Source organism: Artibeus jamaicensis, unplaced genomic scaffold (genome assembly GCF_021234435.1).
Source record: "Artibeus jamaicensis isolate MK-2021 breed Jamaican fruit bat unplaced genomic scaffold, CSHL_Jam_final contig_233, whole genome shotgun sequence".
Classification (NCBI taxonomy): domain Eukaryota; kingdom Metazoa; phylum Chordata; class Mammalia; order Chiroptera; family Phyllostomidae; genus Artibeus; species Artibeus jamaicensis.
In genome coordinates this window covers 28,862,992-28,877,803 of record NW_026521486.1, presented here as the reverse complement: position 1 = coordinate 28,877,803, position 14,812 = coordinate 28,862,992, and positions in this window count along the sequence as shown.

Below are 14,812 nucleotides of genomic sequence, written 5' to 3'. Positions count from 1 at the left end.
CTATCGGGTGGTATAATAGCTGATTAAAGTAACTAGCCAAAAATGAAAGTAACAATCAAGACTTTGATTATTTACTTCAATAGCACAAGCAAGAGGTTAAAACCAGAGAAAGCTCCAAGTCCTCCACCCACCCCCTGTTCCAGATCCTCCAAGGGGTACACTGGTGGAGGGTTAGATGGATTAGTACAGAGGTGGGAGTCCTCCTCCTGTCTTTCTGTCCATACGCTCCCTTCCCTGCAAAAAAAAAGTCTCCTGCAGTTTATGGATTTGAGGGCTGGTAGGAGAAGGAGGATAAAGTACTGAGACTGGGTTAGAATTGGAAAAGGTCTCATCAGGGTTTTGCTTCCCTGAATAAGGAGTGATTGATCCATGCACCCCCAAACCGTTGTTCCCAAAGTCTCACATAAAGACACCTACAAATAAAGGTGTCTGGGCTAGGACTGTTAATAGATGTAAGACCCTGGGCAGCCAGAGGGGCCTGAGTCCTTGATTGCAATCCCTTTAGAGACCGTAAGACCCCAGTTGTGCAGCAAATCTGAAGTGGGAGGGACAGCCTTTCTCCGTAAGACATTCCAGGGAACGTGAAACCGAGGGTCTTTAAGACTTTGATTAAATTGTTTTTAAATATGAACTCTAGAAATCACCTCTCTTTCTATATATTTATATACCCATCAGAGACCCAGCCTTTCCCCTAGATAACCTGCAACCCTCGAGTCAACAGAAGACAGTAGCCTGGACCTGAATAATAGTCACAAGGTCTATCCCTCTGGCAGGCTGAAGATAACATCTTGACCCAAGCTCTGTTCCAGTTCCTGGGCTCTAAGGTAGAACAGACCCCTGGCTACTTTTGCATGAGAGAAGACAGGGGTACACGAGGAAAGACCTCAGAGCTATCCTTGAGACCTAAAGAAATGATTCATTACCCGTAACTCACCTCCAACCAATAGGTCTCCAGCATAACCCTGAACACCTAACCCATGATATCTTCCGATTTTGCCCTATGTGATCTGTAACCTACACACCATCAGGGAGTTTGGCTTTTGCCAATTATCTTTCCATTCTCCTGGATGGCACCATTCGTAATTTTTAAAAAGCCAATATCTCTCCATTGCAATGCTCGGTGTCTAGTGTTTGGATTGCTCCAAGTGGACAAACTCTTTTTGTTCTCTAACAAAAGCCTTTGTAATTGCTTATGGTCAGACCTGAAAAATCACACACAGGTTTTCTGGTCAGGAGCCTGCCTCTTTAATAGGAATGGTGAGAAAACAGCAGGTGGGAAATACCTGAGAAGGAAGCATGGCTGGGCCACTAGAAAAACACGAAGGGGCAGGTAAAAAGAGCTGTTAAAAAGTGAGCTGTGCAGGGAGGATGTCGGGTGATGAAGTCAGGAAAGGGCCAGATTGAACAGAGCTTCGGAAAGTCCCGGGAGAACTCCAGCTTCGACTGTGAGGGAACTGGGAAACTGCTGGATGGGACTGGTGAAAGGAATACCATGATCTACCCTTGTGTTTTAAATAATTACTCTGACTTTTAAGTTTAGGATGAAGCATTATAGAGAGAAGGGTGAAAGCAGAAATACCAGTTAAAAGGCTAACGAAATGATCCAGGAAAATGCATGATGGTGGTTTGGACCGGGCAGACATAGTGAAGGTAGTAAAAAGTGATGATATTCTTAATAAATTTTGCGGGTAGAATTAAACAATTTACTGCTGCATTAGTTGTGGGGTATGAGAACCAGAAAGGAGTGAAGACTGGTGCCAAGATACTTTAGCCTGAGCAACCAGGAGGGTGAATTTTTAGTTATTAAAATGAGAAACATGGCTGGAAAACAGGTTCATGTGTGTGTTGGGGGCTGTGGTTTGGGGCGATCTGAAGTTGGATTTTGTTGTCCATTAGAAATTCCACTGATTGTCCTATGAGTTAATTATTTACTATATGAGATCTTGGAATGCAGGGAACTGAATTCAGGCCAAAAACCTAAATTTAGGAGTTTTCATCAGATAATTGGAATCCAGTGCAAAAGGATGAATGAGATCATAGACTGTGTGAGTTTAGAGAGAGAACAGGTGCCAAGGTGAGGCCCCCAGGGCGCCAATGTTGGTGTCCTTGCTGTTAATGTGAAGTGCTCCTGGAGACGAGCTGGCACAAGCAAAGGAGACTGAGAAGGAACAAAATGCTAAAGCAGAGTAGGAAGAAATCCAGAAGGTTGGTGTGGCATCTTAAATGCCGGCAAAGACAGCATTTCAAAAAATTAAAGATCAATTGTATCACAGGCTGCTGAGAGGTCAGTATTAACTGCCCCAGACAAGAACAGTTCATGTTGGGAAGAAAGTCTTACTGGAGTGTGCTCATTAGTGTACTGGAGGAGAGGATTAGAGTGTATACCACTCTTTCAAGGAGATTTGCTATTAATACAAGGAAGTGAAAATGTAGTATAATAGAACGGAGTGGATCTTTTACAAACCTTTATTTCTTGTAATAGGGGAAGTTACTGACCATTTGTGTGCCAGTGGAGATGATTAAGTAAATAATTAAAAACTGATGATTCAAGGAAGTGAAGGTAGAATTTATAGAGCAACGTCCTTGAGTAGGTGAAAGAGATGTATGTAGAACGCAAGTGGGGCGTCATCTTTAGACTAAAGCATAAAGTGCTTACTCACTTGATCAAAGAGGAGTCAGTGAGGAGGGCAGAGATCCAAGTGAGTGTACATGTGTGCAGACTTGTAGAAATCATCTTCTGACTCCTGAATGCTTCTACTTTCTGAATGACATAGAAAAAGTCCTTTGCAAAAGTCACTTCTGACTTTCAATTAGACGAACAACACATAAAATATTCCAGTGAATACTAAAGTCCTGCCAAAATTTAATGGTAATGAATGCTAAATTAATTAAGCCTGAATGGTCGTGCTTTTTCTCTAGCTGTGATCAGCTTGGTGGCAACAGATAAGGAGTACACTGAGTCAAATTTAATCAGGGTTCAAGTTCTGCTACATAATTATAAAAAACTAAGAACATTTTGGGGATCTGCTCCCCTCATCTGCTTTCCTCTTTTTTCTCTTTCACTTTTAAAATTCTCTAGAGAATTGAGAATTTAATATCTTTCACATAATTTGGCTTAGAAAATGTAGATCAATGTTTTAATATAGGAATCCAGATTATCCAATCTGTTTATAGCAACGCCAGGGGAAAAACCCTCCTTTGAAGACATCTTATTATATCTAACATAAAACATAATAACAATGAATATTAAGTAGCTTTCCTTTGCAATGTATGCTGAAATACTAAGCCTCCTCCTAACTCCCCACCTGGACCTACATGGAACTCAAATATATATCCTCATAATTTCCACTAGTCAAATAAAATAATCTGAAGAGGAAAAAACACATTGTTAAATTTCGGGTTCACATACACACACATAGTTTAGTTGGCAATGAATTAAAGCTCTGCCTAGCCTTTTAGCTAACTATCTCCAAGTCAAAGGCCATAGCCGCCAAGGGCTGTTGCGACGCCAAGTTAATTACCTGACAATGAGAACCTGAAGCTAGACCAAATAGAGCTTCATTAGCACAGAGCATCAGTGCCTCAGAAGGCAGCCAAAACCAGGGGAGGAGAAATGACAGAAGAAAAAATATAGCTTTTCTTAATGGAAAATCGTGTAAATATTAATTCTACAGAATTTGGCCAGTCACGCTGAAAAAATAATAATGTCCTTATAGAAGGAAACAGAACGTATCTATTGTATTCAGTGTTTTCTTGGGCATGGTATTCAGGTACTGCCATATCTGTCTAGGATCTTAGCTTTGTTATAAACCAACATCAAGGCCAAATTCCCACTCGGCTAAATCCCTTCCGAGCTTCCTCCAATGCCATCTTCTGGTTAATAAGAGAAGTAGCATGTATGTCTAGGTGAGGTAAAATCATCTATGTTATTACAAAAAATATAGGCAAAGAAAAAGTTAGATTACTATGAAATTAACTTGAATTAACACTGGTACTTATTTCCTTCAGCGTCTATTTTAGAACTTAAGCACAGAGTATACGTGCATATGTGTGTGTTTGTATCTTTTCAGATACAAAGAAAGAATAGAAAAATATGTTTTTAGGTAAAATTTCCTCAAAGCATTTAGGGGACATAAGGAAAATGGTTTTATTTCAGCCTAATGAATGACGAACAGACAAAAGCTAAACAAACGCGAATGCTATGCCATTGGCAAAGGACTCAGCCTTTAATAATTACTGACTTAGACCCGTTACCAGAAAAGGGTTTTGGTTTTTTTTAAAGAATGTTAAAAATGAATTACTGACATAATATAACACATTAAAGGTTTTAAATAAAAATCTTATTTCTAATTGATAATTGGCACCTTGCCGATAACTAAACTTGACTTCAAAGGCAACAGCTGGGGAAGCATCTTTTAGTTCTTAATTACTGCAGCACTTAAACGAGTTTTTTTTCCCCTTCTCATAAGACACTTGTTTAGCTGAGAATGAGATCAAAGTATAAGATGTAGGAAAAGAAATTATGTCCTAAATGATAAATATGAAACCTAATAAAGCACCATGAGGAGCCTCAGAAATAAACTTACACCAGACTTTTTTCATTATATAGAGTCAGATCCTGGAGAATCATGCTGAGCAATTAGAATGAAGCTGGAGACACCTTTTTCTCAAACGTATCTTTTCTTCTGGAAGGCCATTACAAAATCAGAGGAAAGGAAACGGTGTAATCTGAGCTGAGTTCTCCTCTGACTACTAAGATCCGTAAAGACAAGGGCTAACAGGACAACAAAGGCTCCATCTCACTTCTCTAGTGTTTGAAATTGGACTACCTTTCCTCTTCTTAATCAGTTATATTTCTGATCCTCAGCTCTAATATTCCCCTCTACAATCCTAAGGGACCTTATAAAAATAACAGAAAGCAAATTAGTAATTATTACTCTATTCTGTCTAAGATGAAGTAACTTTGAGAGTCATTTCTTTTCCAATAAGGGAAAAAGTTGCTCACCTTCAGAAAGAGAGAAGGACTATTGTTCGCCCTGTGTAAAGTTAAAGAAGGCTATTCTTTGAAGGTTTATATATTTGTAATAGCTTAATATTCACAAGGAAACTGGAAAATCAGATACACATCTATACACTGTTTTTCCTATTCCATTTGACCCAACCTCAGGTACTTTTTCAGACAACTGCATTCTTATTAACTAATTAACTGACACATTAATGAATAATTCTCTTACTTTAAGTAAAATTATATTTTAAATCATCATACTTTAAAATCAGCAGAATGATTTCTTAGATGATAGCACTTTTTCTCTTTTATTAATAACCTAGACACTGGTTGTTACTCCAAGAAAGAAAAACCACTCAGAAATATTTTAAGATGGAGCACTGCCAATGAGTCATTGCAGTAGAGATCCCTAGCACACCGATAGTGTTTTGAGAGGTGCCCTAGTAAATGTTTTGCAGGAGGCTGGATGTGACTCTGCAGAATAGGTGAGAAATGGAAGATTATGTTGTGGGAAAGAGAAAAAAGGCCTCCGTTTTTTCTTCAAAACAAAGTATCAAGGTGAGCTGGCATGACCAAACTGGTACGAGGTAACTTCTCAGGCTCCTACAAATCCCAGCACTGCAGAAAGTACTTTCCTGTAGGGAAGGTGTGCTGCATTGTTGGGGCTTGTCTAGAAATTATACTTGTCCAAATTATACTAGGTCAGATATGAAGATAGCAAGGATTTGGAAATATGGGAGAAAGGAAGTGTCATAGATTACTGTATTGACCAGAACACTAAAGGTTCTGTGTTTTAGATATTTAGATATGGCTCTGTTTTTAGATATTCACAGAAAACATGAAACAATATGAAAGTAGTAAATCACATAGAAATTGACTTTGAACAATGTGGGGTTAAGTTGCCAAACTTGAGAAGTTGAAAATCTATGTACACCTTTTGATGCCCCCTACCAGAAATAATAATAATAATAATAATAATAATAATAATAAAATGTAACTGCAATCAGCACATTACACCTGCAGATTCAGCTATTGCAGGTGGAACGCAGGTTTCCATCTGTGTCTGGAAATGTGTGGCTGGGAAACTGCAGTTGGGAATGAAAAAATAGTTTTCCATCTGCAGTTGGTTGAATCTATGGATCCAAAACTGAATAGAAAGGGCCAACTTTGTTAACTGAGAAAAATCCAGGGAGGGGTGAATCGCAGAATTTAAACCAGTGTTGTTCAAGCATCAGCTGTAAATGGGCTGGCAAGTCTTGGATGAGAAAAACAAAATAATTCAAACTAACATTCATTCATATAGAAAAAGTGAAGGCATGCAATGTATTATGTTTGCCATAATTCCTGTATAACCTTGGCAAGTTGTGCTGTTTCCATATCTTTATAGCTGGGAACTGGATTGGTAGCCATAGACACTTTCAGCTCAGTCCTTACACATGTACTCTCCTAGACAATGTGAAATGGAGTGGACCCCAAGGAACAAATGTTTTTCAGGTGGTATTGATAAAACATGTAGAAAGACATATTTTACTGTTAATTTTTATAGACTCCAACACTCCCTTGAATCACTTAGAAGTAATTTAATCAGTGATACAGAATTCTGTGATTCTTTCAAAACTTGATATTTGGTACCTAGTGATCTCATAATAGATTTATTTATAAGTAGTTTGGTAAAGTATGGGTAGCAAAATAAAACTTTGATTCTGGGTCTAGGGAAAATCATATTTGAACTGGGAAATTCTATTTAATTTTGAATGTCTCTGCTGCCTCTTACTAGCCAAATGGCTTCCAACAAGTTCATCTGTGTATTTCTCAGGTTCCTCATCTAAAAATTGTAATTAATATTGATATTAGAGAGTTACTGAGATGTTGTTAAGTTAGATTCATGGAAATGACTTAGCACATATATTTATTAGGTTCGTTATATGCTATTTCTTGCTTCAACCTTTGTAAAAATATATAAGGTTGCATATGTTTTCAATAAATATTAGGAGCGATCCATGATATTTATGGAAAATAAGTATACGTCAGAATTAAATATGCTGCATATTTAAAATTATTCACCTCGTTTCTCTTTACTGTCTTAGGGCAAGCCAGTTAACAAGTCATTCAGTTATCAGTACTAAGAGGTCATTGCCTAAAACATTCCCTCGAGAAAACTAATTGGTGTGAGTGCATAAAATGAGAAACATAACCCCAAAAATATAAACAAATAAAAAACTTCATGAGAGTTTCAAACATAAGATCACTTAAATGTGGGGTGTTTTTTTCTTATGTGAATGCCAGAACTATTTAATTCTAGAGAATTCTGTTTAATAATCCTTCAAATGAGTATTAATCCAAACAGGGATGATGTATTAAATTTATGTATTAAATTGGCATCATAAAACAGGAAGATATTCTGAATAAAATCCTCTCAAAGGAATTACTGCATACTACCTACTGGTACCTGTTATAAGTGTTTCTGCAAAGCAGTGCTTAAATATTAGCTTTTTAAATTTTTCCTTGAGGGAAAATGAACACACTGTGGGGGAGAAAAGCATTTAGAAGATTCTGGTGTTTGCTTTCCAAATTGTTTACACCCTGAAAAACCAGATGGAGATGCTTTCTGATTGTTGCACAAATATATAACCAACACCCTCCCTCAAGTAAGTCAAATGAGTAGGTAAACATGCAAGACTGTGATGAGGAGACTTTGTAACCCTAACACATTCTCCCCCCCAGGTTAACTTGCTAGGTTAATTCATCCCTAGGTACTCATTCTTAAACTCCCTTTAATTGGCAATTGAGAGGCATTTCAGCAGACAGGCCTGCTGCAGATACCCTAAAGACAACAAAAGGGGAAAAGTTAACAAGGGGTTCTGAGGCACTGCGACAAGGGTGACAAGGTTTGTTAAGCACGAATAAAGGGGATGAGCATTGCAGGAGGTATTATGGATTGGCAGCCTTTTCAGAAAGGTCAGCAGCTTCCTTTTATAATTGCTTCCATTCATTTCAATACAGTGTGCTAGAACACTACGGCCAGAAGCAGGGGAAAGGCAGGTGCAGTGGTAACTTCCCTCTCCTTCACAGCATCCCTTTCATCAGAATAACTTTTCCTTTAATATGCTTAAAAAGTCACATGTGAGAAAATCATATTTTAAAAACTTGGGGTATAACTCTCTGGTAAATTTTATATGAGCCGCATGAGAAAAACAGGAAGTGACTAGACCACAGTGAAAAATCCACTCTGTTTTAAAAACAGTATTAAGCATGTAAAACATTTTTGATGTAGTGGCTCAAGTATCTTGGCTTTTGGAACATAAAAGTGACCAAACATTAGACTGGAAGATTTCAGAAGCACTTGTAATTCCCTGGTTGTTTTTCCTTTTCAAATTCTGCTTGATCTTCCTGTTTTGTTTTTTCTTATTTAGCAAATTTGATCCAACTTAAGCTAACCTCAGTTTGAACTACTCAGAGCAATATCTAATGTATAGGGTCTTAAATTTTTTAATTTAATTGGGTGTTTCTTTAAAATGTGCATGTTTTAGTCCCATCATCCAAAATTAAGGTTCAGTGGTTCTAGGATGTGGTCCAAGAATCTGCATTTATACCAGCATGGCATCTCCCAGGTGATTTTGATTCAGAAGTCCCCTAGACAATTATAGAAACATATAAAACCACAGACATTGATGGGGGAACTCAAGGATTGGTAAATTTCTAGTTTTATGTTGTAGTTAATACGTTTAGTAATTAATGCATGTAGAAAGCTATTGTTCCAGGAACTGGGATGACTGGACCCACCCTGACTCCTGGAGACTCACGAGCAATTTAACCAGCCACTGTGCTGCAGGGAGAGATAGGCAGCCCAGCTCAACAGATAAAGAATCACCAGTCAACAGATGAAAGAATGCTAGGAAAATCGCTGGTCTGCAGCTTTTATCTGACTAACCTTTTCCAAACCTCTTACCTACTTTTTTCTGAAATTCCAAACCCCTTGCCTACACTTTCTTTTCCTTATAAAAAGGGTCAGTCAGAAATGAGGTGTAAGACAGTCTTTTAGGGTACATAGCCCACTGTCTTCTCAGATTGCCAACTGTCTGAATAAAACACCCATAAATATTCAGTCCTTGTCTCTACTTACTAGTTCTGGTAGTGACAGGCAGCATGAATGCTGAGTTTTCCAGTTTTCAGAAAAAAAATGTTTGAAATTAACATTATTTATTAGATTTTTGTAAATTCCTAAAGCTGGTGATATTTTGGCATACATATTCTTTTATTTTATTTTTGGTAAATTTCTTCTAGGTCATATGGTACAAATTGGATGATTCTACTAGCCTTGGACAGTGTACTGTGGCAACTGAAATCTATCATGGGTGCTTAAAAAATAAAAACAAGTAAATAAATGCATATGCTTATATATGAAATAAATTTTAAAATAACTAACATCTTGAACATAAAATATTTTCTTTACAATTTTTTAAAACAGAATAAATAATATTAGTAGGTAACACTTTTACAATCATGTTTATGAGTAAGTAGTGTATGCTTTAAAAAAAGTGGCTCTATGTCCCACCTCACTCCTTCCTATTGCAACAGCTATACCTGTACCTCTTTGGCAGGAACCTTGTAATTTGTGTAAACTTATTTGAATACAAATTACTTAGGTTCACCTTCCCACAGCAAACTTTCACAAGCTGTTAGTTCTGTTAGAGAAAGTAAGGTAGAGTCTTCCTTCTTCCACTCACAGACAGAGACAAGAGTTGGACACAGGACTTAAGCTGGTCAGTCAGGGAACCTGAAATGTTGGGTCTTGTGCTAGTGGCAGAGGAAGCACTGGGAGGCCAGATTCCAAGCAGCAGCCTAGATAGTGTGCAGACCATTTGGTTTCTGGTGCCTGCCCTTTATTGTGTTCCTGCTGCACCCCTTCCAGAGAACTTCTTTGACTTCTGCCAATTTTTAACCTTGGTTTGTCAGCTTTCTGCTATTTTCCTGAGTCTAAATTCCCTTGCAATGATTCTTTTATTGTTTAAGATGACTCATTTCTTACCCTGTTGCTTTAACCAAGAACCCTGAATAAAACACTTTTATTTTATTGACAATGGCATGTCTGTAGTAAATATGCATAAATTTGTATACAATTCAGGAATTATTCATGATTATAGCATCAATGATACACTATGAAGTAATTAGGAGTTAAACTTAACATGACACAGGAATTTTTAAAGAAAGTATTTAAAAACATATAAAAATAATTCAGTATGAACTTAAGAATATATAACTGCATCAGAGAAACATCCCTGCTGATTTTTGCTAACATGAGTTTCCATTTTTAACAAGTGGTTGGAAACTAAGCAAAGTGAGAGCCCATAAATTATTTGGAGCTTAATTGTATATATATGTTAGTATATCAAACTTGAGAATAACTTGCTAAAACCAATTTTAAGGTATGCAAAAATAAGAATTGGGAAAAGTTAGAGACATGTTTGTATGTATATCACTATTTTTTTTAATATGGCCTGTCTCATACTGAACATTAAACAGAAAAACTAAAATGTAAATGCACATGAGAAACAAAGATTTCAACTTCAGCTAATGTGTTCTCATTTACTTAACACATTTATAAAGGTGATAGAGGACATCTAGAATTGGTGAGATCCCTAGTTAAAATAGATAAGCTACTATTGACTTATGATTAAATAAGTAAGGAGATCCCACATTTTATAAAAATCTTCATTCAATTATGATCAAGCTTGTGCCATGGGAAACTTTTAACCTATGGCGTGCCTCGTTTGTAATTGGCCCAGCAATGGCGGCCGTGTTGGCTATTTCGTAGTGGTGAGTAGTGGACAGTGGCAGGAAAAAGGGACTCCATCAGACCGAATTGAGGACAGGTCAACAGATATGGAGCAGAAAGGTAAATGCACACAGAAGTACTGAATTTAATTTGAATCATTTAAATGCTAAAAAACAAAAACAAAACCTCTGTTGCACATGCTCTTCTGTGTCTCTTAGCCTGCCTCTTGATTAATTTCATGAGAATGAGAGTTTGGAAACCAATATATTTAACACAATAGATCCATATAATCATGAATAAATACATGCATCTGAGCAATAGGAAGAGAAATAATTACCTCTTTGGGTTTAATACTTATCAGTGAATTTCTGAAATATTTCTAAGTATTCCCCTTTCCAGGCAGTTCATAGGGTTTCATTTCTCCACCCTCTTTGAGATTAGATGTGGCCATGTGAATCATTTTGGCCAATGAATTGTGAAATGGAAAGGATGCATCACTTCTGGATGGAAATTTGTAAAGTCGGTGCACCATACACTGTTTTTAAATTATTATTATTGCTGTGGAGACTTCAGATTAACGTACTGAGATGAAGCTTCAGTTATACTAAGTTTCTGTTGCTGTATACATAAAGATATATAATATATATAATTATCCCCAGTAAATATGTGTAGTAAGCAAGAAATAAACACTTCTAGAGATTTGTTATTGCAGCATAGTCTAGCTACTTCACTGGTACATTGGGTAATTGTGAGGGTTAAATAAATAAAATAATCTATGTGAAAATGCATTATTGATAGTAACATTTTATATATATATGTATATATATATATATATATGCTGCTTTTATTTTATTTCCTCAATGACTTTCTCAGCATTTATGACCAAATGGCATTTAATAATTAAAGAGACTCATGTATTTGGCAAAAGTTACTCTGAAAAAAATCAAGAGACTGGTTAAGAAATAAGTAAATATATGACCAAAAAATCCCAAGAAAAAGATAATTTATAAATGCAAATTCAAATGATGATGAAAATTACTTTGTCATTAACTAATGGTCACATTTTCTTTGTAAGATCATAACAGAAATAAATCTGTGGTTTCTGATCGTTGGATCCAGGGTCATCCCAGGGGAAAACTGTAGCAGGCAAGACAATGGTATTTTTTTCATTCTCTATTTCAAAGATAAAATTACCTACTCCCCTCAAGCTCCCATGAGGACTCCTTCTCCTCTCATCATGGAAATATAGTCTCAAAGTGGGACTAAAATTTTTCAAGAGTTTGGTAACAGTTGTGTATTATCAATACTATTGAGTTAGTCAAAAAGTTCATTTGATTTTTCCCCCCATAAAATGGCTGTAGCAGCACTTAGGTGTTTTTAACTTCATTAGAAACAATTTTGTTAAATTGTATTGTGACAGATGTCATATCAGCCTGCATTTTTTTAAAAATCAAGATTGGTGAAATGTCATGTAGCCATTTTATATTGAAAATATAAAAATATACATTTTTGTCATATACTTTATTATTTCAAAAAACTAAAAATAATACTGAAATGCAAAAAATAAAAAGATTCATGCAGTGTATAAAGAAGGTGACTGATCAAATGTGTCAAAAGTGGTTTGTGAATTTCATGCTGCAGATTTCTTTCTGGATATTACTCTACAGATAGTAGACCAGTTGAAATTGATAGTGATCAAATCAAGACATTAATTGGGATCAATTAATTATACTACATGGAAGATAGCAGACATATTCAAAATATCCAAATCAATAAAGTTATTGGTGAAAAAATGTGTCTTTCTTTATGGAAAAAAAACATACAGGCTTTTGGGTCCACCTGATACATTATATCAGTCATCAATATTTGATGCCAAAAGATTAAAATGTTTATCTTGGGTCACAGTAAGCAACAAATGGTATTCTGAAGAAGCTATTTGAGAGTAAATGTACTTCCCACAAAATATGTGAAATCAGAGAGTGAGTCTATATATCATCGTAATGCATTAGTTGCACATAGTAGAAAGGAAAGCAAAAAATAAGTGTAACTTTCTACATTTGTAATTTTATAGAGCAGGTTTATTCAAATAAAATATATCAATTAAAACATCAAAAACTCAAGTGTGTTTCAATAACTGTCCCTTATCTATTTCTCCCCAGCCGTGTCAAAAGAAATTACATATAACCAACCACTCTTATTCATGAGAGGGGATGAGGGAGTGGGGGGAAATGTGAAAGAATTAATTAAAAAACCATTGAGATGGGAGGAAGCAAGAAAGGCGATGGAAAGAGGCTTGACTTGGGGTGGCAAACACATAGTACAATATACAAATAATATATTATGAAACTGTACACTTTACACCTACATAATTTTATTAACCAATGTCACCCCAATAAATTTAAGAATAAATAAATAAATAGAATTATTTTGTTCTGTCCAGGCAGCTCAGTTGGCTGGAGCATCATTCTAATATTGTACAGTTGGGGGTTTGATCCCTGATCAGGGCACAAACAGGAATCAACCAATGAATGTGTATTTTTGTAGAACAACAAATTAATGTTTCTCTGTCTCTCTCTCTGTATCTCTCTCTCTCTCTATCTCTCTCTCTTTCTCTCTTCCTGCCTATCTCTAAAATTAATAAATAAAATAAATTTTTAAAAGACATTGTGAAAAAACATTAATCTGCATTGAGGAAATTCTACAAAATAACAAGTTATGATCTTTAATACTGTCAAGGTCACAAACATTAAGGAAAGCCTGAGGAAATGTTCCAGAAAGAAAGAGGCAAAAGAAATATGAGTGAGGCAATATATGGTCAATTAACATATGTCAGCAGATGCAAGAACACACAGTGGTGTGAAGACAGTTTGTTCAATAAATGCTGTTGGGAAAATTGGACAGGTACATGCAAAAATATGAATCCAGACCACCTTCTTACATCATGTACAAGAATAAACTCAAAATGGATTAAAGGCTTAGATGTAGGACTCAAAACCATAAAACTCCTAGAAGAAAGCATAGGCAGTAAAATCTCTGACATTTCTCTTAGCAATATTTTTTGTGAAATATCTCCTCCAGCAAGAAAAAAAAATGACTACATCAAACTAAAAAAGTTTTTGCACATCAAAGGTAAGCAACAAAACTGAAAGACAACCTACTGAATGAGAGAAGATATTCAGCAATGATAAATCTAATGAAGTATTAATATACAAAATTTATAAAGAACTCATACTACACAACACCAAATAAACAATCAAATAAATGGGCAGAGGATGTAAATAGACACTTTTCCAAAGAGGACTTGTAGGTGGCCAATAGATATATGAAAAGAAGTTCAGTGTCACTAATCATCAGAGAAAAGCAAATTAAAACCACAATGAGATATCCCCTCGGATCTGTCAGAATGGCTACCATTAATAAATCAACAAATATCAAGTGTTGGTGAAGATATGGAGAAAAGAGAACCTTCAGGGCACTGTTGGTGGGAATGCAGATTGGTGCAACCACTGTGGAAAATAGTGGGGGGACTTCAAGTTCAAATTGATAGTTACAAATTAATGATGGGAATGTAAAGCACAGCATAGGGAACGTAGTCTATATTGTAACAACTATGCATGGTGACTTATGGGTACTGGAAATATTGGGGGGAACACTTTGTAAAGTATATGATTATCTAACCACTATGCTGTGCACCTGAAACTAATGCAAAATAATGATGAGTGTAAACGAATTGAAAAATAAATGTTAAAAAAAGAAGTTACACATAACCACCCCTAATCATGTTTTCTTATCACACTGTATTTGTAGAGACACAAGTAACTGAGTCTTGTGTGGAAGGCTGAGCCTTTTGCTGTGGAAGGCCATAGCAGAAAAGGAAAAAAATCCCAAATATTTCTAAAATAGTATTCTGTGTGTGTGTGTGTGTGTGTGTGTGTGTGTTCCCTTAATGCTATGAATATTTGAGGAAGAAAATGTCTAAGATTGATTTTATTTATTTCAGTTATGATTTCATTTTATACTATCAACATACT